A 26,097-nucleotide genomic window follows, 5' to 3' on the forward strand; every position below is an offset into this window, starting at 1 on the left:
GACAAGGAGCTAGGTGTGCCCGGAATACCGAGTGCCAGGCAGAGACTGAGGATGCTGTGGATGGAGATGCAGGCGGGCACCAGCCGTGGAGAGGCTGCAGGGCAGGTCTGGGGGTGTCAACCACGTGCTGCGGGCAAGAAGGAACCGCAGGAAGGTTTTAAGCAAGGAGGGATGTGGTCACATTTGCATTTCCGAGGATTATTCTGGCAGTTCTGTGTGGATCAGGTACCAGCCTGGGTAAGGGAGACTTGACGGGAGGTGAGAGGTGGGAAATCTGCGAGCAGTGACAGAAATGGAGGAATCAGCTCGGAAATTAGTGAGGCGGTGAAAGCGAGCAGGAACTGCCAGATTAGGGGAGGGAAGTTGGGGAAGGGAATGGGTCTAGGATGGTGTCCAGCTTCCTTGCTGGGGGTCCTGGCAGAACCTTCATGAGCTGGGACCCAAGGAGAGCTGCTGATCTGGGCAATGAGGTGGTGAGTTTCAGACGCGCTGATCCTGGAGTCCTGGAGCCATCCAAGCTCGGGGATGTTTGGTGTGGAGCGGGGGGCTGGTCCTGGGGAAAGGAGTTGGCTGTAGGTGTGGACTGGGGGCTCGCCAGCTTGTAGGCAGAGGCTGATGTCTTGGGCGTGTTGCGGAGCAACAAGGGGAGCCAAAGGAAAGGGAAGACCCTGCGGAAGACTAGCTTTTAAGAGGAGGTCTGTAGAAAGAGAACCCAGGAAGGAGGCTAGACTGGAGGAGAGAGACGAGGGGAAGAGTTTCAGGAGGAGAGGATGTTAACAGGTCGATTCTACAGAGGCTGCAAGGTAAGGACCGGAAGTGTCCGCTGGACTTGGCACTGCAGGGTCACTGGATTGAGGCCACAACTGGATTTACTAAGGGTTGGGAGCAGATGTCAGAGCAGGGGAGACAGCAGATAACGGGAGGCAGGATAGTGGAGTCCCACATTGCAAGTTCTTTTTCACCATTGTGGGGAGGCCGAAAAGAGAGTACCATCTGAAGAAGGGCAGGAGGTCAAGAAGGGGCTGTTTTTCTCAGGATGGGACTTGTTCATTGGCATGTCCATTGCATTAAGAGGAAAAAGCCCACATAAGAGATGGGTTGACTATGTAAGACAGACATGAGATCATCGACAAGACAAACTTTGGAGGAGAAAGGAGGGGCTGGACTCCATGGGGAATACAAAAACTGGGTACCACCCATCACAGAGCACCTCCCCGGATGCCTGCCTGGCCATTCCTATCAAGCTGAAACCCCTGTTACCCCCTCCTTGCTTTAATTTTCTCCAATCACTTTTGCTATATGGCATTTATACTTATATTCATTTGATGATTGTTTTCCACAAGGAGGTTTGTGTGCTTTATGTCAGATTTAGTACTAAATTTTGAATAAAGTGGCTAATGGATCTAAGGAGATGTCTGTCTATATAGGTGGTGAATATCTAAGTAGTTTATTGGTATGGTGGGGTGTTTCTGAGCCTACCTGGTTTATGGATGTTGAGGGTCTATATTTTTCAGACAAGTGAAACCTGTTCCAGGAGGACAGGGATGCTGTCTGTCTTTTCCAAAGCTGTGTCCTCGGTGCACAGAACAGTCCCTGGCACACAGCAGGAGCTCCGCTAATGTCTGCTGTTGGGTGGATGTGTTGATGGAGTGGCGAAGGAACCCCCGCACAGCTGACTCTGGATCAAGGAGAAATGGGTCTAAATTTTGACGGATGGAGAAAGTGTTAGGGCAGCAAGAACAGGAAACCACAGAGGAACTGGTGAGCATGACCTGTTGGGGAAAGGCAAGAGGCCCAGTATTCATCAATCCCATCCCTTTTTCCTTCCTTCCACATTGTACAGCCCATACAACGGACCAAGAACTGCAGATGCCAAGATGAGTGACACAGACTCTCCCTCCATAAGGAACTTATAGGCCAGGGAGAGGGACTGCCAGGTGGAGGTTTGATATATATTACATGGGTCACACATCTGACTGAAAAAAAAACAGAGTGAGGCCAAATTAAAAAGGCCTTTGAATTTTATCTTAAAAACAATGGGGAGCCATTGATGGTTTCTAACCAGGGAAGCACTACAGTCATCCCTGTGTTTCAGAAGAACTCTCAGGAATGGAAGAGGGTTAAGAACAAGGAAAGAGAGGTCCAAGGAAACATTCCTCGGTGGTGTGCTGAATATGCCTATCTCTTCCCAACTCCTCCTTCAGGGATGCTACCACTGACACCTTGAAACTGGCCACAGTGGGAGGATTTACACCATAGAAACTGGCAAACGCTACACTCAGAGCTTTGTTTTCTTGGAGTCCCCATTTACCCATACACCTCCAGTTAGTCCGGGTGCTAAGGATGAAAAGTAGATGCACAGCATAGCACAGGACTTACTGACAAGCTGGGGTTCTCCATTCAAACCCCTCTAGGACTTTATCAACTGGTTTTCATCTCAGCTTCCACCTTGTTTCTTTAGAAACAGACTACATTTTGCCTTCCCAACTTGGACCATCATGTCTGGTCCTGTCCTCTGGGTGGAACTGACAAAATCAAGGCAAACTAAGAGGTTGAAAGGACTCGGCAGCCCTGAGATGGGCTCTGTTTTGTTTTGTTTTGTTTTCATAGCTTAGAGACCTCTGGAGCCTGGGGGATGAGCCACTGAGCAGTGAGGGAACAACATGTTTCATCTTTGTGTGGTGTCTGTGTCCAAATTACCTGACCCAGAAGCAAGAGAACTGGAAGGGATAAAGCTGCCATGTCAAACTGCCTCCCCCAGTGTCCCTGAGCTCCTGTCCTGCTTCCCACGACAGGGAACCGCACACAGCTAAGCCACCGAGGGCTGCAGACGGCACTCCAGTGGGGACGTGGGTCACCAGGAAAATGGGCTCAGAGAGAGATTATCTCCCAGCTCTCTCCTCACATGTTTACCCTGGGGGTGCAGCTCCTTTGTTTCTAGGTAAAACACAACTGTGTCTCTCCAGGGTGGCAGGAAGAGGAAAGGGATTTGCAAGGATTCCATAAAGCTATTGACTTACGATGTCAGTTACAATCTGAGAGTGGAAACAGGCACGATGGTTGAATTATCACAATTTTGCAGAAATGCTGACCCTGAGCAGGAGATCCCACGCCATGTTTCACAATGCCCGGGCAAAAATTGCCTGTTACTGCATGTGCAGTGTGTCAGAACTGTGTCCAGGTGTCTACATCAAAAAATAAAGCACTTCCTGCTTTCACATACCTTCTCCCATTCTCACTCTCCCATCCATGCTGCAAGGGAGGCTCATTTCTATTTTGTATGGTCTAGAAATTAACCAACAGATGCACGCCTGTCCATTACCCCATCTTCATTGGTGCCCCTCCTTACTTTTTATTCTCTTTTGCTAACCTCTCCTCCCTTCTAATTTTTACCAACATGTCTCTTCGCTTTAGATTTCTCCTCTTGTCCTGAGTCTGCCTGTCTCCTCCTCCTCACTGCCCCCACTCCATCTCCTTTCCTTCCTCTCCCTTTTCCTTTGTGGCTCCTGTGCCCTTTTCTGACTCCTCTTTCTCCTCTCCTCTCTCTTTTCTTTCCCTTTCTCTCTCATTCAGCAGTCCCTACTTCCCAAGGTCAACAAGCAACTCTGCGGAGATCTTCACTCAAAAGAGCTTGCTTGGCTTTAATTAGGATCCTTTCAGAAACCCTGACCTCAGAGAAAACCCTGCACTCAAGCTGCAGGTTTCCTTTGCTCCGTCTTACCTCCCTCCTCCATGCCTTTAAGAGCAATAAAAGAGATGTAGAATAGACATCTGGAGGAGGAAAGGACTGAAGGCATCCCACCTTCTCTTCCTCAGTTGTATAGATGAGAAAACTGAGGCTCCGAGAGGGACCACGACGCTCCACGTCATATAGCCAGTGAGACAGAGGTATAGTGTCAGAACCGTGGCTCCCCAAGCACCACCTCCATCAACTTGCCCCTGGACCTGGCCACAGAGGGACTCCAGAGAGCACTAAGAGAACACCTCCCAGGACCAGACTCTGCTTAGCAACAAGTGCTGACATTTTCCCAGACATGCCCCGAGGCATCCTGGGAAGAAGCTACAAAGCTAAACAAAAACAAAGGGGGGGCTTCCCTGGTGGCGCAGTGGTTGAGAGTCTGCCTGCCAAAGCAGGGGACACGGGTTCGAGCCCTGGTCTGGGAAGATCCCACATGCCGCGGAGCAACTAGGCCCGTGAGCCACAACTACTGAGCCTGCGCGTCTGGAGCCTGTGCTCCGCAGCAAGAGAGGCCGCGATAGTTAGAGGCCCGCGCACCGCGATGAAGAGTGGCCCCCACTTGCCGCAACTGGAGAAAGCCCTCGCACAGAAACGAAGACCCAACACGGCCAAAAAAAATAAATAAATAATAATAATAATAAATCGTTACCTTGTTAAAAAAAAAACAAAAACACAAAGGGTGAACTTAGTAATTGCATACACTCTTATTTTCTTAACAAACCAGCTAGATCTCGTTAAGGGAGGCTTCTGAATGTAGACAGAGAGAACCTTGTCGTCACCCATTAAGTATGTCTAATTTCACACACTGTCATGTAGCTCTCCATCCAGCTGGCTCTCTGCTGAAAAGGAGTAAAAGATTGCGTCCTGGCCCATTTCTTAGCACATAGGGATCTTTCACAGGGAATATGAGGGACCCTGCTGTCATTGTCTAGCATTGGTAATCTTGCATAGTTGGCATCCTCGGCAGGCTTTTAATTTATCGAAAACAGAGACCTGGCTATTTCAGATAATGTCATCTGCCCAATGCAGACATGGCAGTTTATCTTACCTGAGTGCTGCCCCATCTCCTGTCCTCAGTTTCCCCAACTGTAACACAAGAATGGACTAGAACCTCCAAGGGCCCTTCCAGTGCTAAGCTTTGTTGTTGCCCAGACTCTCTCTACATTTGCCAAGACCTTAATTGCATAAAAATGTGAAGCAAAGTCTGGTTTTTGTTACGGCCTTTGCTTATAGAGCCGTCTTCCAAATCAAGGACCTTCCTGATGCCTCTTAATATGCCGATACCTTAAAGAAAAATGGAAATTAAAATATTGAACCTCTGGGTGCACTCTGCTCCCTGTAATGAAATATGTGTGGAGGACATGCATCCGGTTCAAGGACTTCATACAAAGTTATAATAACTTAACAGTAATAAGCTAATAGTCAAATGGAATTAATAACAGCAATGTGGCCATTTAAGCAGTGAGATGGCCCCGTGTCGTGCAATTTTTGAAGCTAAACCCTCTTGAGTTTCTATAAGCTAATAGCAATTAGCTCCTGAGTTAATGGCAGCTGCGGTCATAATGAGATTGGAATTGATCATTTAGAAGCGGGCTCCCGTAAGCTGGTCTTATGAGGCATTTCGGTCATAAAGCACAGCCTTGACCCCTTCTTCTCATACCTTTCATCATGACCCCATCTTCTTTAAGGCTTTCTGGATCAGTGTGCTCCTTTCCCCATTCAGCACACAGCTCACCAGGGCTCCAGGAGTGAAGCATTAAGGTGGGTTGTGCAGCCTGCAGACCAAGAATTCTGAGTCTTCAAAGGACAGAATCCACTCCTGCTGCCCAAACCCTTCCCTTAGCAGGTTAAGTCCATCTTAGCTTCAGATTCTATTCCTGGCTCCACTAATTCTCTGAACTGGCCAGTGGAGCAACTTCTCTGAGCCTCAGTTTCCTCAACTGTAAAGTGGGGAGCATATTATCTACCTCTTGGAGTCATAGTAATAATGTAATAAGGAAATCTATAGAAAAGGTCTTGTGTAGTACCTTTCATAGAGAGAGGCTCAATAAATGTCTTCTTTTCTGTATTGGTTAGCTTTTGCTGTGTAACAAATCATCCCCAAAATTAATGGCTTAATACAACATAACAATTATTTTATGTAGCTCATGATTAGATGGGTTTGCTGGGTACTTTTCTGGTCTGGGCTGATATAGCTGATCTCTGCTGGGCTTTCTCATGTGACTGTGGTCAGTCGATGGGTTGGCTGATGGCTGGATGGTCCACACATGCTGGTGGTTGGCAGGCTGTCAGCGTGGGTCAGAGGGGTAACTGGACCACATGAATCTCATCCTCCAGCAGGCTAGGCTGGGCTTATTCACCTAGTGGTCTCAGAAATCCAAGCACAGAAAGAAAATGCAAGTCCCAGTGTTCAGGCAAGTGCTTTACAAGTCTCTGCTTAAGTCACAGTTACTATCGTCCCACTGGCCAAAGAAGTCACATGATCAAGCCTAGAAACGCTCTACTTCTTGATGTAAAGAGAATCTATTCAGAGATGGAAAGAATATATGGTCTTTTTTCCAGTCTCCCATACTTCATTTTCCTTTCATTAGTATTGTTTATCTACATACTGTGTCTGGTAGCTAGTAGGTGTTTAGTAAGTGGTTATTGAGTGAATGAATGAATGAATAGGTGAAACCAGCCTTCTGACAGTAAAACTGAGACGCCAAGACATGACATGGCTTGCCCAAGACATCCCTGCAATTTGGTGGTAGCAGCAGTACTCAGACCCCACTCTCCTGACCTCCAGCCAGACAATTTTCTTTACGTGGGTGAGGAAATCAGTTAAAATAAGAGATATGAATATGCTTTATAAAACATAAAGTGCTCCAGCACTTCAAGATATTTTTGGTATGTGCCTTTTCTGAGCAACAGTTTTCCTCATATATTCATAGGCATGGGTTGGTATCAGTGATCCTCCCACTCTGTTGTCCGGGGTGATTTGGAAGGTGTTGTGGTCCAGAAGCAGCTTTCTGTCTCATGCTTCTCCAAGGAGGGGAGGGGGGAGTGGCAATAACGCTCCCTATGCCCCTTCTGTCTTTGGACATTGTTGGGAATTCAGTACATGAGTCAATATTTAGATCCTCCTTGAGCTAGCTCTGAAGAGTTTGAACAAAAGGTGATTGAATCACTTAGGAATCAGTTCCAAAGCTGTTTCCCTTTTCTATTTAAATAGCACAAATGATTTTCTCCTGAGGATGAAAATCAGTATTTGAGGAAAAATTGGGCCGTATACCATCCCTATCAAAGGCTCCAAATTTATGGCTGGGGGAGATGCGGGGAAATTGAGGCAAATGCCAACTTTACCTTCCTGTTTGAAGTCAGTGAAGGCTGCAGAGGGAAGTTGGGGGAACAAAGCTCCCATCTCTGGGTTTACCTGCAGGTACTTTCTCTCTCTTCCCATACTTCCTGGGATATTTGATCTGAAGGGACCTCAGTGCAATATACCATCTCCTGCCATGTCTGGTGCATGAGTCAGCATAGTCTAAGTTATGCTGCAGTAACAAATATCTCCCAATTCTCAGTGGCCTACAGCAACAAAGGTTTACTTCTCACTCACATTATATGTCCTTTAAGATCAGCTGCAGCTAAGTTCTAGGCCATCTTCCTCCTAGTACCAGGCTAAGAGAGCAGCCCCTATCCGGGGCATTGTTAGTCTCAGGTCTGGGGGAGAACAGAGTAGAACTCAATAGCTCTTAATGCTCCTGTTCAGAAGTGGCACAATCCACTTCTGTTCATATTTCATTGGCTAAATCAAATCAAATGGCCAAGCCTAATGGGGTAAGGAGGAATAATCTTCCATGGAAAAGACCAGCGAATATTTTAAACAATAATATAATCTAACACATATGGCCTCTGCATGGGTCTGCTTGGTGCTGGTGTTTAGATAAGGGTATGTGTTTTCCAGGGCTGGGCTGGGAGGGAGGGAGAATGAGACCCAGGAGGAGCGTGGGGGGCGGTGGGAGGCCCACTGGCTTTTGCTCTGTCTACTTCGGTCTCAGCAGAGGAAATTTTAATAGGTGCTTCCATAGAGCCATTTGCTCATGAACTCCACACATTTCCAGACACTTCTCCTTGAAGTAGCCCCAAGAATTGCTGAAGGAAAGCCAGCAGCCTGGGCTATCTGGCCCTATTCTGAAGAAAAAAATGTCCCCTCCTCCAAAGGTCACACAAGGTAGAGGCTGAGTGCTATTTGGAAAAGGTGTGATGGGGCCAAGTTCCATGTCTCGCCATGGGTCATCCCAGAACCCCTTGCAACTGACCCCTCAGCCCCACACGGAATCAGAGAGCCTTGGACTGGAGAGCAATCACTTAAAATCTCAGCTCAGCTTCTTCAACTTGTCAGTCATGTGGTTTTTGACAGTCAGTTCTCCACTCTGTACTTCTAATCAATAAAACGAGGATGAGAGCACCAGACCTGCCTTCCTTTGTTAAGAGATGGGAAATTTCCATGGAAGAGAGTGAACAGCAGTTTGCTTTATGGTCCCTAGAGGTGTGGGAAAGGTGATGCATCTCAAGTCTGCTGTCACCACGTGTCTCATGAGGACTCAGAGAGCGGGAAAGCCTTCACCTCCAAGATCTCCTTTGAAGGGTGGTCGTGGGGTGGGGAGAGTGGGTGCAGCCCCAAGAAGGCAGAGGTTGTAGCTCACACGAGAAACACTGTCTAACAAGGCCAGAGCCATAGGGAGGGGGAATGGGCAGACATGGGGGATAATGGTTCTTCATCATAAGATGTGTGCAGGTAGGGCTAATGTCCGCTTCCCAAGGATGCTGTAAATGATGGTAAGCATTGGATAGATGTGGAGACACAATGCCTGAGGATCACAGACTCTCAGAATTGAAGGATATCTAGCAAACTCAGGGCATAGGAATATGACCTCATGGATGAAACCATGAAAGACCATGTAGCATTAGGCGTAGCACATGCTCTTGCCTGACCTCACTTTGGTCCTTTTGAGGCTCCATCCTCCCTGACAATTCCAGGAAGCTTAGACTGTTATTAATGCTCCAGCCCCTTAGTATTTCCTGCAGGTCTCATGGAAACAAGGCATCAGTCTTCTGCCCCCAGGAGCCAGGATATGCCATTTGAGCTGCACCCAGGGAACAGTGAGGGGATACACTGCGGCCCCTGATGGCCAGGGAGCAGTGGTGCCCCAGTGCCCAAGGCACTGTACTGGCCCCGGACTGAAGGACAGTGGCAGAACCATGAAGGTGTGCGAGGGTGAGGAGGGGAAGTGGGGAGGGAGGGGAAAGGTGTTGTTAGGGAATGGATTGTGTCACCAGCCTTGGACAGGCCGGGCTTATAGAAGAGTTCAGGGTTGGGGTTTTATAATGATCACTTTCTTGGACTTGGGGCAATTTGGTTCTCTCCTCCCTCTCCTCCTATATCGCCATCTTCTTCTTTCTTACCACTGAAAATGACTTTGGCATTCCCCAAGGGCTGTCAAGTTCACATCCTCCTGAAGGGCTCGTGTGGCAGCCAGAGTCAGGAGCACAGTCCTCTTCTGGTCAAGAAGACAGCTGTGGCTGGGAGGATGTGAGACTTCCCTACTCGAACCCTGGACCGGCACCAAGCCTTGAGTAAGTCCGCGGCCCGGAAGCCGGCCACTCCATTGGGGAGCATCCTCTCAGACACCCAGGCAGCCCTTCCCTCCTCCGCTGGAGGTGGGAACCATCAGGGCTGCTGGGACTGGTTGCTGCACTGCAGCATGACCGTGGGTGTGGCCCTCAGGTCACTGCCTGCTGCGGAGTCCCCAGCCCCGGCCTGGATGCACACTTCAGGCTGCTCTCTGGTCTCCACAGGCGATGTGGTGGTGTCCTTCCATGGGTGAGCCTGTACCCAGCCACACCAGCCTGGGGGCTGCACTGAGCACTCTTGGACTTGCCTGAGCAGTCCTTACAGCCAGGGATGGGGTAGGCATGCTGCCATGTTCTCGGCTTGCCCCCAGTACCCCTGAAAAGAGGAGTGTTGGTCTCCATTTCACGGATGAGGAAATTGAGATTCAGACAAGTAACTTGATCAGGGTCACCCAGGGATCAGTGACCAATGCCCCTCCCAGGGTTACGGAGTGCGGACCCCCAGGCCAAGAGATCTCCAGCCTGTTCACATACGGAACATACAGGGGAGCCCTGGAGCCACTCGGATGCCTGGACCCCCATGCAGACCTACCCACCAGGTCACACTGGGGTGGGGGAAACTGCCGCCCAGGTGACCCTGATGCAACAGAGGTCTGGGAACTTCTACACCACACGCCCCCTCTGCTGGTCTAACCTGGCCTGGTCCACTGGGGATGGACCTGCAATGACAAACATGCCCCTTCCAAAGTGCAGAGTTTGAGGCAAAGAGAGCAAGGCCCTGAGTGGTACAGCTCCTCCTGGGAATGCATCTTAGGTGCTCAGGAAGATGGGGAAAAAACAAGGCTTCGCTCCACTCCAGCATCTAATTTGCTATGTGAACTTCAGCAAGTTCCTTCCCCTCTCTGGGCCTCAGTTTTCCCACCTATAAAATTAGGGTATGAAGGGCTATAGGCTGGAGTTGCCCTAAGCTGGAAATATCTGGACATTTTCCCCATTCCCCCAGCCCGAGAAGGAGGGGTCACTGCAGAGAAATTAATGTTGTCGGCCCTGCTCAAGCCCCATTGGTGTCTCTACTTGCTCTGGGCCTCCCACTTGGTAATAATGACATCTATCTTCAACTGTCCTCAGGTACTGTGTTAAGCACTTTATATAATTGGCTGTATTTAATCTTCGACCACTATGTGGTCGTATACTCCCATTTTACAGCCCAGAAAACTGAGGCTCAGCAAGGTGAAGTGATCTCTCCAAAGTCAAACAGCTGGGAAGTAGCAGAGCTGAGATTCAAACCCAGGGCAGTGATGGGCTGTGCATCCTGCCTCGAGCCAGCACTGCTGCTTTGCTATCCCAGCTAATCGTGGACAGTTCCTCCCTGAGGACGGGTACAGCTGAGCTGCCTCTCTCCTCCTTTCTTCTGAGCCTGCCATGAATCAGGAGAGACAGAGCAACAAAATAAACTGAGACGGATTGGAGCAGAGGGTTTCAAATGGAATCATTTTGCAGAACTGCCTTTTTCTGCAAGCTGCCCCTCTTAGGAGGTTCAAAGAGAAACCTGCTCCCAAGCAGGATCTTTTGCCTGAGCCAGAAGCCATTTATCTGGAATACTAATATGCCAGCAGCTGCCTGTGACGGTGCCTGCCGCTGAGCACACACTCCCAGCAAAGATTCCTCCTGGGAATGCTCCGGGAGGCTCCAGGAAGCTAATGGGCCCCCTGTGGCACATTCTAGTTACCTTTTGTTTGGCTTTCCCAGAGCCTCAGATGGGACCTCTGGGTAAGACAAGGCCTCTGGCAGCACAACCACGCCCACTGCACAGCAGGCAGAGGCCCGCCTTGCTCACGGCATTATGCTTGGAAAATAAGAACAGAAAGACCCTCCAGATCCGACCCCCATGCTACATCTAGCACCAGAAAGAGTCAGGCTGGGGACCAGCCTCATCTTGAAGTAAGGGGGGTTGAATTTAGAGGAGGAGACCCAGCTTCCAGCCATACCTCAGCCACGTCAGTGCTGGACAACCTTAAGCCAGCCACAGGGCCCTCGGACCGCAGTCTCCTCTCCGTAAACTGAGCAGGTTGTACTTGATGCTCTCCAAGAGTCCTCTGGATGGAACACATGCTAATGATGTGCTAGGAAAACAAGGCAGAGACTGAGGCCTTGGGTTCGAATCCCAACTCTGCCACAGGGAATCTTTGTTAATTTACTGAGGCCCCTATGTCATTGTCGTGACACAAACGGAATTGAGATTATCGCTGCAAGGGCCAGAGAAGGGCCTGGTCTGTAGAATCAGAGGGCATTTGCTGAACCTGAAGCTGAGACTTCATTCACTACCTAAAGCCAATGCAGAAAATCCAGCTGGAATGATTCTACTTCCTCTGAGCTCCTCACTTCACAAGACCGGTGGTTCTTAATTAACCACCATGAACAGTAATGAAAAGATGTTTCCTGGAATGTCACAGTGCAAAACATCTCCTCCCACGGGAATGTCTTGAATCAGATGGCAAAATTTTATGACACCAATTCACATACCCACCCCTGGCAACTATGTGACCCAGTCCTTGTCACATAGTAGGTCTCAGTAACTGTTGCCCTACTTTGCCCTTTTAGTGGAAATTCAGAGAAACTACTAGATAATGGTAAACACTCACTGGCAATTAACACATTGCATTACTGTTCCAAGTGCTTTGTATATTTAAATTCACTTAATGCTTATGACAACCTTGTGAGATGGGTACTATTTCACAGAGAGAGTTTAAGAAATGCACCTAAGGTCACCAAGGTGCTAAGTAGCAGAGGTGGAATTTAAATCCAGGGAATGTGGCTTGAGTTTGTTTCTTACGCAACAGGTCAGTGGTTCTGCTGAGAACTTGCAATTCCAAAAAATTCCTAGATGATGTTGGTCTGGGGACCACACTCTGCGAGCTACTGCTTTAAGCCATGCTGCCTCAGAGTTAAAGGGAAACTGAACTCCATGTGAACCTCATGGTCTCTGGGGGCTCCTGGATCCCAGTCTTTCCTGAAGTGTTATCCACAGAAAATTCTCCCACAAGTTGCTGATCAGCATTATACGGGGAAAAGGGGGATGAGACCCGCAGTCAAGTATGTTTGAGAAATTTAGGTTCAATAGATTTAAAAAGGTTGCTTTGCTGGCTTTCTGCTTTGTGTTTGTTTATGTAACATCTGAATGTACACTGACATAGTTTGGCAAGTTTTCTAAACATATTTGACCTTGGTGTCTTTTTTGCACAAAGTAGCTCATGGGAACAATGTTCCCCAGAAGACCCCTGGAAAAACGCTGGCCCAGACTGATGCTCACCATCCTCAGTAGGGGAGGCCTTGGAGGCCTTCCATGGGAGGCCTAGAATCGAAGCTGACTATTTTGGGTCTACTAAGATGGTCTTCCAGATAGACTCCTAGACGTGGGTCAGAACCAATATGGATTACACAAGACAAAGACTCTACCTCTCTTCTCCAGCCCAAAGGATCACACTTACACCTTCTGCAAGTCCCTGAAGCAAATACTCTTAACTGCAGAGATGTTTAGGGACAACTCCATCTCAACTTCCACCTATTGCAAATGCAAAGGCCTTCAGGACCCAAGGTTAGAACACAAGTACCATTCCCTATGAAAGGGGAAGGCCAGTGTTTTACTCAAACCAGCAGGAAGAAAAGATGAGCTCCATTTCCCAAGTCTCTAATGAAGATTTATGCAGTTCTAGGCACTGGGAAAACACAGTGTGGTGAGGGAGGCCACCCCAAAACCAAATAATCCATGTCAAGGTAGGCTGTGATCAGAGACCTCCAGAACATTTGGAGGACAGGGAGTCACTTCTCACCAGGGATCAAGGAGTTATGTCAAGAGATAGATGGTAGTCTAGAAAGGAAGTGGCTTCCCTCTCCATCTAATCCAACCACAACTCCTTCTCCAGAGGTAATGAGTGCTGGAGTCAGTAAGCAGCAGGATCTGCAAACTGGGAGCAAATTCCCAAGGTTTGACAGTGAGCACAGAATTTCATTTCCTCTCTGGTCCAGGCAAGAGTTTGGGTCTCAGCAGCCAAGAACACCGAGAAGAAGATCAGAGCAATAGCAGGTCTTGGAGAGACCTCAAACTTTGGAGATGCCAGAAGAAGAACCTCATAGGCCAGCCTGAGTGTTCCTGAGAACATCTGCTGGTCTTCCTGGCCACCTGAATAGGTGGGCTGAACAGGTGGACTGGGTCCTCACCAATCCTGTGGCTGAGGAGATAACAGGAAGATGAAGACAATTCTCCTGGGTGCCTCAACATGGGGTCTGCAATTTGGCAGCTGCAGTGATCTGAAGACTTGACTGGGACTGATTGGGGGCCTGCTTCCAAGATGACACACTCCCATGGCTGATAGCAAGAGAACTCCATTTCTCACCATGCAGATGTCTCCATAGGGCTGCTTGAGAGTCCTCAAAATACAGCAACTGGCTTCTTCCAAAATAGTGATCCAAAAGAGACAGCAAGAAGGAAGCCACAGTGCTTTTTACGGCCTCATCTCAGAAGCCACACAGTGTTGCTTTTTACATTCTACTCACTAGAAGCAAGTCCAGCCCTACACAAAGGGAGGGAATGAAGCTCCACCTCATTAAGGGAGGCATATCAAAGGATTTTTGGACTTATTTTAAAACTACCACATCATCTAAGGACAACAATTAAGGAAGAATTCAGACCATAAAAATGAATCAAAACAGAGACTGGTGGGAGACTGCAAAAAGGGAGAGACAGAGAGAGAGAGAGATAGAAACAGCAGTGAGGAATTAACCTATATATAGTTCAGTTTAAATGGATAATTATAGAGTTTCTTGGAATGTGTAATGAAAGTGCTAAATAAAGATCTTAAAACAGAAATGACACAATATTAGAGGAAAAACCTAATAACGATCTGGAACTAATTATAATAAAACTATCTTGGGAAAAACTAGGACTTGGTGAAGGGGGGAAAAGGGAAAGATGGTACAAGAAAAAGGGTTCTGAAGGTCCCATCTGTAGGAATAGGAGGGAATTAAAAGAGTTTTAAAGGCCATACAATATTGGAATGAGGAGAAAAGCAGTAGGGGTAATATTTGGCATTTTGTTTTCACAGAATATAGAAGTGTGTATTTAATTATGAGTGTGGGGAAACAGAAGGAAACTGTTAGTAGAATAGAAAAATTGAGTCAAAATTACAAAGGGGAAAGGAGAATGAAGAATCACAAAAACTAAAAAAAAATAAGAAAAAGGAAAAAGAAGAAACAAAATAAAATAAGTGGTAAATATAAAGTGAACTGTAAGAATAAAATTATGTAAAAATGTTGCTACACTAAATGTGAATGGACAAAATCTTCCTATTAAAAGGTAGGGGGGGAGCTTCAAGATGGCGGAAGAGTAAGACGTGGAGATCACCTTCCTCCCCACAAATATATCAGAAATACATCTACATGTGGAACAACTCCTACAGAACACCTACTGAACACTGGCAGAAGACCTCGAACCTCCCAAAAGGCAAGAAACTCCCCACGTACCTGGGTAGGGCAAAAGAAAAAAGAAAAAACAGAGACAAAAGAATAGGGATGGGACCTGCACCAGTGGGAGAGAGCTGTGAAGGAGGAAAGGTTGCCACACACTAGGAAGCCCCTTCACTGGCGGAGACAGCTGGTGGAGGAGGGGGGGAAGCTTCGGAGCCACGGAGGAGAGCACAGCAACAGGGGTGCGGAGGGCAAAGTGGAGAGATTCCCGCACAGAGGATTGCTGCCGACCAGCACTCACCAGCCCGAGAGGCTTGTCTGCTCACCCGCCAGGGCAGGTGGGGGCTGGGAGCTGAGGCTTGGGCTTCGGAGGTCAGATCCCAGGGAGAGGACTGGGGTTGGCAGCGTGAACACAGCCTGAACGGGGCTAGTGCGCCACAGCTAGCTGGGAGGGAGTCCGGGAAAAAGTCTGGAGCTGTCAAAGAGGCAAGAGACTTTTTCTTGGCTCTTTGTTTCCTGGTGCACGAGGAGAGGGGATTAAGAGCACCGCTTAAAGGAGCTCCAGAGACGGGCGCAAGCCACATCTATCAGCGCGGACCCCAGAGACGGGCATGAGATGCTAAGGCTGCTGCTGCAGCCACCAAGAAGCCTGTGTGCAAGCACAGGTCACTAACCACACCTACCCTCCTGGGAGCCTGTGCAGCCCGCCACTGCCAGGGTCCCGTGATCCAGGGACAACATCCCAGGGAGAACACACGGTGCGCCTCAGGCTGGTGCAATGTCACGCCGGTCTCTGCCACCACAGGCTCACCCCACATCCGTACCCCTCCCTCCCCCCGGCCTGAGTGAGCCAGAGCCCCCGAATCAGCTGCTCCTTTAATCCCGTCCTGTCTGAGTGAAGAACAGACACGCTCAGGTGACCTACACGCAGAGGCGGGGCCAAATCCAAGGCTGAACCCTGGAGCTGTGCGAACAAAGAAGAGAAAGGGAAATCTCTCCCAGCAGCCTCAGGAGCAGCGGATTAAATCTCCACAATCAACTTGATGTACCTGCATCTGTGGAATACCTGAATAGACAACGAATCATCCCAAATTGAGGTGGTGGACTTTGGGAGCAACGACATATGTATTTTTTCCCCTTTTTCTCTTTTTGTGAGTATGTATGTGTATGATTCTGTGTGTGACTTTGTATAGCTTTGCTTTTACCACTTGTCCTAGGGTTCTCTCTGTCCATTTTTTTTTTTCTTTTTTTTAGTATAGTTTTTAGCCCTTGTTATCATTGGTGGATTTGTTTTTTGGTGTGGTTGCTCTCTTCTTTCTTTCTTTCTTATTTTTTATTAGTTTTTAATTTTTTTTAATAATTATTTTTTATTTTAGTAACTATTTTATTTTATCTTTTTCTTTCTTTCTTTTTTTCTCCCTTTTATTCTGAGCCGTGTGGATGACAGGCTCTTAGTGTTCCAGCCAGGCATCAGGGCTGTGCCTCTGAGGTGGCAGAGCCAAGTTCAGGACATTGGTGTACCAGGGATGTCCCAGCTCCACGTAATATCAAATGGCAAAAATCTCCCAGAGATCTCCATCTCAACGCCAAGACCCAGCTCCACTCAACGACCAGCAAGCTACAGTGCTGGACACCCTATGCCAAACAACTAGCAAGACAGGAACACAACCCCACCCATTAGCAGAGAGGCTGCCTAAAATCATAATAAGGTCACAGACACCCCAAAACACACCACCAGACGTGGACCTGCCCACCAGAAATACAAGATCCAGCCTCATCCACCAGAACACAGGCACCAGTCCCCTCCACCAGGAAGCCTACACAACCCACTGAACCAACCTTAGCCACTGGGGCCAGACACCAAGAAAAACAGGAACTACGAACCTGCAGCCTGAGAAAAGGAGACCCCAAACACAGTAAGTTAAGCAAAATGAGAAGACAGAGAAATATGCAGTAGATGAAGAAGCAAGGTAAAAACCCACCAGAACTAACAAATGAAGAGGAAATAGGCAGTCTACCTGAAAAAGAATTCAGAATAATGATAGTAAAGATGATCCAAAATCTTGGAAATGGAATGGAGAAATTACGAGAAACGTTTAACAAGGACCTAGAAGAACTAAAGAGCAAACAAACAGTGATGAACAACACAATAAATGAAATTAAAAATTTTCTAGAAGGGAGCAATAACAGAATAACTGAGGCAGAAGAACGGATAAGTGACCTGAAAGATAAAATAGTGGAAATAACTAGTGCAAAGCAGAATAAAGAAAAAAGAATGAAAAGAATTGAGGACAGTCTCAGAGACCTCTGGGACAATATTAAACACACCAGCATTTGAATTATAGGAGTCCGAGAAGAAGAAGAGAAAAAGAAAGGGACTGGGAAAATATTTGAAGAGATTATAGTTGAAAACTTCCCTAATATGGGAAAGGAAATAGTTAATCAAGTCCTGGAAGCATAGAGAGTCCCATACAGGATAAATCCAAGGAGAAGCACGCCAAGACACATATTAATCAAACTAACAAAAATTAAATACAAAGAAAAAATATTAAAAGCAGCAAGGGAAAAACAGCAAATAACATACAAGGGAATCCCCATAAGGTAAACAGCTGATCTTTCAGCAGAAACTCTGCAAGCCAGAAGGGAGTGGCAGGACATATTTAAAGTGATGAAAGGGAAAAACCTACAACCAAGATTACTCTACCCAGCAAGGATCTCATTCAGATTTGACGGAGAAATTAAAACCTTTACAGACAAGCAAAAGCTAAGAGAATTCAGCACCACCAAACCAGCTTTACAACAAATGCTAAAGGAACTTCTCTAGGCAAGAAACACAAGAGAAGGAAAACACCTACAATAACAAACCCAAAACATTTAAGAAAATGGTAATAGGAACATACATATGGATAATTACCTTAAATGTAAATGGATTAAATGCTCCAACCAAAAGACACAGACTGGCTGAATGGATACAAAAACAAGACCCGTATATAGGTTGTCTACAAGAGACCCACTTCAGACCTAGGGACACATGCAGACTGAATGTGAGGGGATGGAAAAAGATATTCCATGCAAATGGAAATCAAAAGAAAGCTGGAGTAGCAATTCTCATAACAGACAAAATAGACTTTGAAACAAAGACTACTACAAGAGACAAAGAAGGACACTACAGAATGATCAAGGGATCAATCCAAGAAGATGTAACGATTGTAAATATGTATGCACCCAACATAGGAACACCTCAATACATAAGGCAAATATTAACAGCCATAAAAGGGGAAATTGACAGTAACACAATCATAGTAGGGGACTTTAACACCCCACTTTCGCAAATGGACAGATCAACCAAAATGAAAATAAATAAGGAAACACAAGCTTTAAATGATACATTAAACAAGATGGACTTAATTGATATTTACAGGACATTCCATCCAAAAACAACAGAATACACTTTCTTCTCAAGTGCTCATGGAACATTCTCCAGGACAGATCATATCTTGGGTCACAAATCAAGCCTTGGTAAATTTAAGAAAATTGAAATCGTATCAAGTATCTTTTCTGACCACAACGCTATGAGACTAGATATCAATTACAGGAAAAAATCTGTAAAAAATACAAACACATGGAGGCTAAACAATACACTACTTAATAACCAAGAGATCACTGAAGAAATCAAAGAGGAAATCAAAACATACCTAGAAACAAATGACAATGAAAACACGATGACCCAAAACCTATCGGATGCAGCAAAAGCAGTTCTAAGAGGGAAGTTTATAGCAATACAATCCTACCTTAAGAAACAAGAAACATCTCAAATAAACAACAGAACCTTACACCTAAAGCAATTAGAGAAAGAAGAACAAAAAAACCCCAAAGTTAGCAGAAGGAAAGAAATCCAAAAGATCAGATCAGAAATAAATAAAAAAGAAATGAAGGAAACGATAGCAAAGATCAATAAAACTAAAAGCTGGTTCTTTGAGAAGATAAACAAAACTGATAAACCATTAGCCAGACTCATCAAGAAAAAAAGGGAGAAGACTCAAATCAATAGAATTAGAAATGAAAAAGGAGAAGTAACAACTGACACTGCAGAAATACAAAGGATCATGAGAGATTACTACAAGCAACTATATGCCAATAAAATGGACAACCTGGAAGAAATGGACAAATTCTTAGCAATGCACAACCTTCTGAGACTGAACCAGGAAGAAATAGAAAATATGAACAGACCAATCACAAGCACTGAAATTGAAACTGTGATTAAAAATCTTCCAGCAAACAAAAGCCCAGGACCAGATGGCTTCACAGGCGAATTCTCTCAAACATTTAGAGAAGAGCTAACACCTATCCTTCTCAAACTCTTCCAAAATATAGCAGAGGGAGGAACCCTCCCAAACTCATTCTACGAGGCCACCATCACCCTGATACCAAAACCGGACAAAGATGTCACAAAGAAAGAAAACTACAGGCCAATATCACTGATGAACATAGATGCAAAAATCCTCAACAAAATACTAGCAAACAGAAGCCAACAGCACATTAAAAGGATCATACACCATGATCAAGTGGGGTTTATCCCAGGAATTCAAGGATTCTTCAATATATGCAAATCAATCAATGTGGTACACCATATTAACAAATTGAAGGAGAAAAACCATATGATCATCTCAGTAGATGCAGAGAAAGCTTTCGACAAAATTCAACACCCATTTATGACAAAAACCCTCCAGAAAGTAGGCATAGAGGGAACTTCCCTCAACATAATAAAGGCCATATATGACAAACCCACAGCCAACATCGTCCTCAATGGTGAAAAACTGAAACCATTTCCACTAAGATCAGGAACAAGACAAGGTTGCCCACTCTCACCACTATTATTCAACATAGTTTTGGAAGTTTTAGCCACAGCAATCAGAGAAGAAAAAGAAATAAAAGGAATCCAAATTGGAAAAGAAAAAGTAAAGCTGTCACTGTTTGCAGATGACATGATATTATACATAGAGAATCCTAAAGAAGCAACCAGAAAACTACTAGAGCTAATCAACGAATTTGGTAAAGTAGCAGGATACAAAATTAATGCACAGAAATCTCTTGCATTCCTATACACTAATGATGAAAAATATGAAAGTGAAATTAAGAAAACACTCCCATTTACCATTGCAACAAAAAGAATAACATACCTAGGAATAAACCTACCTAAGGAGACAAAAGACCTGTATGCAGAAAATTATAAGACACTGATGAAAGAAATTAAAGATGATACAAATAGATGGAGAGATATACCATGTTCTTGGATTGGAAGAATCAACATTGTGAAAATGACTATACTACCCAAAGCAATCTAGATTCAATGCAATCCCTATCAAACTACCACTGGCATTTTTCACAGAACTAGAATAAAAAATTTCACAATTTGTATGGAAACACAAAAGATCCCGAATAGCCAAAGCAATCTTGAGAAAGAAAAACAGAGCTGGAGGAATCAGGCTCCCAAACTTCAGATGATACTACAAAGCTACAGTAATCAAGACAGTATAGTACTGGCACAAAAACAGAAATATAGATCAATGGAACAGGATAGAAAGCCCAGAGATAAACCCACGCACATATGGTCACCTTATCTTTGATAAAGGAGGCAAGAATATACAATAGAGAAAAGACAGCCTCTTCAATAAGTGGTGCTGGGAAAACTGGACAGCTACATGTAAAAGAATGAAATTAGAACACTCCCTAACACCATACACAAAAATAAACTCAAAATGGATTAAAGACCTAAATGTAAGGCCAGACACTATCAAACTCTTAGAGGAAAACATAGGCAGGACACTCTATGACATAAATCACAGCAAGATCCTTTTTGACCCACCTCCTAGAGAAATGGAAATAAAAACAAAAATAAACAAATGGGACCTAATGAAACTTAAAAGCTTTTGCACAGCAAAGGAAACCATAAACAAGATGAAAAGACAACCCTCAGAATGGGAGAAAATACTTGCAAATGAAGCAACTGACAAAGGATTAATCGCCAAAATTTACAAGCAGCTCACACAGCTCAATACCCAAAAAACAAACAACCCAATCCAAAAATGGGCAGAAGACCTAAATAGACATTTCTCCAAAGAAGATACACAGATTGCCAACAAACACATGAAAGAATGCTCAACATCATTAATCATTAGAGAAATGCAAATCAAAACTACAATGAGATATCATCTCACACCAGTCAGAATGGTCATCATCAGAAAATCTACAAACAATAAATGCTGGAGAGGGTGTGGAGAAAAGGGAACCCTCTTGCACTGTTGGTGGGAATGTAAACTGATACAGCCACTATGGAGAACAGTATGGAGGTTCCTTAAAAAACTAAAACTAAAACTACCATATGACCCAGCAATCCCACTACTGGGCATATACCCTGAGAAAACCATAATTCAAAAAGAGTCATGTAGCACAATGTTCATTGCAGCTCTATTTACAATAGCCAGGACATGGAAGCAACCTTAGTGTCCACTGATAGATGAATGGGTAAAGAAGATGTGGCATATATATACAATGGAATATTACTCAGCCATAAAAAGAAACGAAATTGAGTTATTTGTAGTGAGGTGGATGGACCTAGAGTCTGTCATACAGAGTGAAGTAAGTCAGAAAGAGAAAAACAAATACCGTATGCTAACACATATATATGGAATCTAAAAAACAAACAAAAAACAATGGTCATGAAGAACCTAGGGGCAAGACGGGAATAAAGACGCAGACCTACTAGAGAATGGACTTTAGGACACGGGGAGGGGGAAGGGGAAGCTGGGACAAAGTGAGAGAGTGGCATGGACATATATACACTACCAAATGTAAAATAGATAGCTAGTGGGAAGCAGCCGCATAGCACAGGGAGATCAGCTCGGTGCTTTGTGACCACCTAGAGGGGTGGGATAGGGAGGGTGGGAGGGAGGGAGACGCAAGAGGGAAGAGATATGGAGATATATGTATATGTATAACTGATTCACTTTGTTACAGAGCAGAAACTAACACACTAGTGTAAAGCAATTATGCTCCAATAAAGATGTTAAAATAAATAAATAAAAAATAAAAGATAGGGACGCTCCAGTTCGTTTTCAGAAATCAACAGGAGGAAATTAAAAAGCTTTCTATATGACAGGAAGACTTTGAATAAAGGTAAAGATGAACAAAAACAGAACAAAGGTGGGGGCAGTCTCTATGGCACATGTGGGGACCTGAAAACCTGTCACTACTTTTGCCAGTACTGTTTCTTCAATAGTTCCTTGCCCTACTGCTGCCATTAGTGTCAAAAGTGAACAAATAACCAGGAAAGAACTCTATTTAAACTGAAGGCTCACAGTTGTTATAAACATCCCAGAAATTAATACCACAGAAGAGTTGCAGAAAATTGCTTATTTCATTTCTTTCAACCCCAGCTGTGGTTGAAGATTGCTTCATTTTTAATTTTTCTAGCTCATCAAAAAGAACTGGAAGTTCAATATCACAGAATATAGTTATTCATTCATAGATGTTTGTTAGGCAGCTGCGAAGTGCTAGGCACTACAGCAGTCTTTTGTGGACATAGAAGTCAACAAAACAGAGAAAGCCACTGCCCTTGTGAGGCTTACATTTCAATAAAGGTAACAGACAATAAATAATATAATATAATATAATATAACATAATCTAATATAATATAATAATGAAATACTGGTGGTTTTCAGTGCCATAAAGAAAAATAAAGCAGGACAGGAGAGCAGGGACTGTGTATTATTTTAACCCATCAACCATATGCTCATTAAGGGTAAAGTTTGTTTACCTCCGTGCCTATAGGGCCTCAGTCCAGACAGAGATGGTATATAATAATGAAGAGAAAAGCAAATATAGATAAAGAGCAAAGGTAGTTTTAGATTTGTGCTTATTTATGTGGCAGATAACAGGTAAGAGAGAATCAGTAAAGGTTTGGGACTGGTGTGATCAATATGTACCTCCAGGAGGTTTGATTCAACCTCAGTATACAGGATGAGTGAGAGTTGGGGGATGGGGAGTGGGGGGATCCACACCAGAAGTGAGGACACCAGCTTTCTTGAGCAACATCGTCCAATAGAACTTTCTGCAATGATGGAAATGCTCTATGCCCTGATGTCCAATACGGTAAACACCCGTAGTTCTGAAGCACTTGAAATGAAGTGACTGAGGTGCTAAATGTTTTATTTTAGTAAATGTAAATGTAAATATCCACAGGTACCTAGTGGCTGCCACGTTGGACAAGGTGGTTCTAGGGCGATCCAAGCCAGATCCTGGGTGCTGATGGTGTGACTAGAATGGGGAGCCAGTAGAGAGGCTAGATTAAGTTTAAGATCTTGGGCAAGTCACTCAATCTCTCTGAGCCTCAGTCCCCTCCTGAGAAAATGGAGCTAATTAGACTTATCTTCCATCTACGAGAACTCACCCAGAACTGTGAGAAAATAAATTTCTGTAGTTTGAGCCATGCAAAAAAAAAAACTCACAAACCACAAAGACTGTCAACTATCAAATGATGCCTTGTGATCAGCATCTGAGTCTACATTGCACTAGAAGTGTAATTGTACAATCTTCTTGGGGGGCAATTTGGAGATAGATAGATAGACAAATATATTTATTTATCTATCATCTATTTATTTATTTACTTTATATTGTCTCTTATATATGCATTAAAAATGTTGATGGCCTTTGATACAGTAAGTTTCCTTACTTAAATATATCCTAAAGAAATAATCAGACACTCAGGCAAATATGTAGGCGGAAAGATGTTTATTAAAGTGTTATATATAGTAGCAAAGTTAGATGGAACCTAAATCTTGAACTATAGATTACCTCAAGAAGTAAAGCCTCATCCATATATTAGAATACATACACTAACAAAATGGTGATGTCAAATAATATTTAATAAGATGCCTGTGGAATATTATTGCTAATTATATAGCTCTATGTATTGACAAAAGACTGAGAGGAAAGCAATCCAACTACCAGCGGTGGTTATCATTAGGTGATGGGATTACAATTCGTTTTATTTTTTTCTTGTATCTTTTCATATTTTCCAAGCTCTCCATGATGAGCTTGCATTGTTTTCTTTTGTAATGAAGTAGCGGGGGTGGGAAAAGATTTTTAAAAGAGGAAAAGTAACATTTAAAAAAAATTCTTTTTTAAGATTTTTTGATGTGGACCATTTTTTTAAAAAGTCTTTATTGAATTTTTTACAATATTGCTTCTGTTTTATGTTTTTTAGGTTTTTGGCCATGAGGCATGTGGGATCTTAGCTCCCCAACCAGGGATTGAACCCGCACCCCCTGCATTGGAAGGCAGTCTTAACCACTGGACCGCCAGGGAAGTCACAACATTTTATTTTTAAAGAGATACTCTTTTTGAAATAAATAGCACCACCCAGAGCCCCCAAATCTTGACATCAGGATGAAGGCAACTTCCCAGAGCTAGAGACAAGGGATACGGGTCCCAAAACCTCTGTAGGTTCCAGAGGTCCAGGAATTTATTGTGGCCACTGGCCTGGCATGAGGCACCTCTCTCCCTTCTCCCCCGCTGGGCCAGGAGCTGGGCTTCCAGGCAGGAGAGCTGTCTGCAGGACATGGGGAGGGCCCAAGGGAGGGTGAAAGTGACAGAGGACAAATTGTTTGGCATGTCCATCTCCACCTGTCTCCATCAGCCACCCCCTCTGACGTCCTGTGTCCCTGTGCCTCGCTATCCACATCTCTCTCTGCCTCGTGCCCCTGTCTCTGCTCTCTGCACCTTCTAACTCTGCCTCTCTCTGTGTCTGTCTTTAGCCCCCATCCCCAGGCAGCCTCTGCCTCCCCACCCTCCGCCCCCTCCCGCCTAGGGACGCTGCTGAGCTTGGCAGGGTGCTGAAGGTTCTGGGACCTGTTGCAGACCTGGGAGCTGTTACTATTACTGGGAGCTGCTTCTGTCAAAAGCACGTTCTCACCTGTTACGAATCAGAAGAGGGTGTCTTGCTTCGTTCTGCCTGATCTCAACAAATTCTACATATAGTCCCCACACTGCTCCCCGCTACCCGCAACTGCAAGGAGCAAGGCAGGAGGCATTCTGAAGGCTGTCCTAGAACATGTCAAGTCACTGAGGGCACGGAGTGGGGAGTCACATCTGAATTCTGAATGGAGAGATCTGCCCTCACCCACCCTCGCCTGCCCTTGCTGAGCGTTCTCTGCTGAAAACATTTCCCCGGGCCGAGAACAGCAGGCCTTGGTCCAGAAGCTGAGCCACTCGTTAAGCACTCCCCAGAAGACCTGATGCTGGGAAGGAAGCTGCCAGGGCACAGGGCATGGCTGGGCTTGGAGGAGGGGGAGGGATCTCACATCTGGGCTGGGCAGCCTCCTCTTCTGCTGATAAAAACTCAATGCCATCCACCTAGGGACCCCAAGAGCACATCTGCAGCTCCCCTGCCTGCTCCCCAGCGGCCAAGTGGGGTGGTCGAGGGAGGGTGGCCCAGTGGGCAGACCCTTGTCTGGGAGAATGATCCTCAGAGGCAATGAACAGACCAGGTGAAGCAGGCCTTTAGGTCCCAGGGGTTCTTCAAAGAACTGCTCCCCTGTGAACACAGGGCCATATTCTGTTTTACTGGATTTTATTTTGCTTTTCCTTTGCTGCCCTTCCCCTCACCCCTTACCTTCCCTCCTGCCCATGAACTTGCAGTGACTCTGGACAAAGAGCTACCCTCTCTTGGTCCTTTAGTGTCCCCACCTGCAGGGTGACGGAATTGGAGCCTCATGGTCCTGGCCCCATAGTGAGGGCACGTCCCTGCCCCAGCCCCCAGGCCTTGCATTGTAAATACTGGGCTTCTGCACTTCGTTGGGGGAAATCTGCTGCTAGAGTGTTAGAACTAGACGGTTCTTCAGCCTCCACAGCTTCACCTTGCCCTTCTTCTGAAGAGCCTCCTCTGTGTCTCACCACAGTGCGTCTCGGGGGCAAAGGACCTCACTCTCTAGAAAGAGTTGTCATCTGTTTTAACCTTTGTTACTCCAACTGTGAAATGAAAGCAGCCTGGGCTAGAGGATCAAAGCAGGACTGAAGATGGAGGGTTTGCCCCAGGGCAGAAAGCCACTGACTGTCAGCCGATTTGAATTAGAAAGTGCTGGGTGACTGACTTCTGGGTTTCCTTTCAAACAACCGAGTTGGTTCTGTGGGCCTGTGCGCTGGTGGCAGCAGGGGCGCACGCTAACTCAGGGAATCCTTTGGGAGGCTGCGCAGTGAAATGAAATTGGTCAAATCAGTT

This window comes from Eubalaena glacialis, chromosome 1 (assembly GCF_028564815.1).
Source record: "Eubalaena glacialis isolate mEubGla1 chromosome 1, mEubGla1.1.hap2.+ XY, whole genome shotgun sequence".
Lineage (NCBI taxonomy): Eukaryota > Metazoa > Chordata > Mammalia > Artiodactyla > Balaenidae > Eubalaena > Eubalaena glacialis.